Source organism: Enhydra lutris, unplaced genomic scaffold (genome assembly GCF_002288905.1).
Source record: "Enhydra lutris kenyoni isolate GAN:26980312 unplaced genomic scaffold, ASM228890v2 scaffoldscaffold73, whole genome shotgun sequence".
Taxonomy (NCBI): Eukaryota; Metazoa; Chordata; class Mammalia; order Carnivora; family Mustelidae; genus Enhydra; species Enhydra lutris.
The window spans coordinates 4,918,903-4,921,051 of NW_019154157.1; positions in this window are offsets into that span (position 1 = coordinate 4,918,903).

Genomic DNA, 2,149 nt, shown 5'->3' on the forward strand with positions numbered 1-2,149 from the left:
TCCAGATGGCCAAGAGACACATGAAAAAGTGCTCCACATCACTCGGCATCAGAGAAATACAAATCAAAACCACAATGAGATATCATCTCACACCAGTCAGAATGGCTAAAATTAACAAGTCAGGAAATGACAGATGCTAGCGAGGATGCGGAGAAAGGGGAACCCTCCTACACTGTTGGTGGGAATGCAAGCTGGTGCAACCACTCTGGAAAACAGCATGGAGGTTCCTCAAAATGTTGAAAATAGAACTACCCTATGACCCAGCAATTGCACTGCTGGGTATTTACCCTAAAGATACAAACGTAGTGATCCGAAGGGGCACGTGCACCCGAATGTTTATAGCAGCAATGTCTACAATAGCCAAACTATGGAAAGAACCTAGATGTCCATCAACAGACGAATGGATAAAGAAGATGTGGTATATATACACAATGGAATACTATGCAGCCATCAAAAGAAATGAAATCTTGCCATTTGCAATGACGTGGATGGAACTAGAGGGTATCATGCTTAGCGAAATAAGTCAATCGGAGAAAGACAACTATCACATGATCTCCCTGATATGAGGGAGAGGAGATGCAACATGGGGGGTTAAGGGGGTAGGAGAAGAGTAAATGAAACAAGATGGGATTGGGAGGGAGACAAACCATAAGTGACTCTTAATCTCACAAAACAAACTGAGGGTTGATGGGGGGAGGGGGGTTGGGAGGGGGGGTGGGATTATGGACATTGGGGAGGGTATGTGCTATGGTGAGTGCTGTGAAGTGTGTAAACCTGGCGATTCACAGACCTGTACCCCTGGGGATAAAAACAGATGTTTATAAAAAATAAAAAAAAAAAAAATCTGATAGATCAGGGTGCCTGCGTGGCTCAGTGGGTTAAAGCCTCTGCCTTGGTCTCAGGTCATGATTCCAGGGTCCCGGGATTAAGCCCCGCATTGGACTCTCTACTCGGCAGGGAGCCGGCTTCCCCCACCCTCTCTGCCTGCCTCTCTGCCTACTTGTGATCAAATAAATAAATAAAATCTTTAAAAAAATGTTAAAAAAATCTGATAGATCTATACAGAGGAGTATCACTCAGCTGTGCAAAGGAGTTAACTACACACAACACTGATGAATCTCAAAAACATTATGCTGAATGAAATAAGCCCGATACAAAAAAGTGCACACTATACAATTTGATGATATACTGTAAAAAAAAAAAAAAAAAGAAAAAGTCTAATTTATAGTTACTGAAAGCAGTTCCATGCATACCTGGGGCTGGGAGTGCAGGGTCACTGACAGGACAGGGGCACAAGGAAAACTTTTATAGAGATGAAGAGGTCTTGCACCTTGATTGCTGTATTATCAGAGTATCTATTTGACATAACTCTTAAAATGGTATATTTAAAATAGTGCATTTTACTGTATGCAAATTATAGCTTAGTATATAGTTGGTTAACATTTTCTGCACATTATAAGACATAAACCTGACTTCTCCTTATAAAATAGGGATAACAATAGTACCTATTTTCTATGTGCTGTGATGAGTAAATAGGTTAGGGTTAGGTTATGTGAAACACTTAGGGATTGGAATATAATATGTACTCAAAAAAATGCTAATGGGATAAGATTTTCTTAAAGATAAATAACTGCATAACAGAGACTATTAACCAGTGACTTTCAAACAGGGGTAATTTTGCCCCCCAGGGGACAGTGGGCACTGCCTGGAGAATTTTTTTTTTTTTTTTAAGATTTTATTTATTTATTTGAGAAACAGAGAGAGAGTGAGAGAGAACATGGGAGGGGAGAAGGTCAGAGGGAGAAGTAGACTCCCGGCGGAGCTAGGAGCCTGATGCAGGTCTTGATATGGGACTCCAGGATCATGACCTGAGCTGAAGGCAGTTGCTTAACCAACTGAGCCACCCAGGTGCCCATGTCTGCAGAAATTTTTGATTGTCATGACTGGACAGGTGCTACTGGCATCTAGTGGATAGAGGCCAGGGATGCTGCTAAACATCCTACGAGGCACAGAATAGTCTCCACAACAAAGCATCATCAGACCCAAAATGTCAATACTATAGAGATCAAGACACCCTGCTACAAACTACATGATAAAACCACCCACAGATAGAATCCAAAATAGCTATGTATATATTCTTCTATAAATC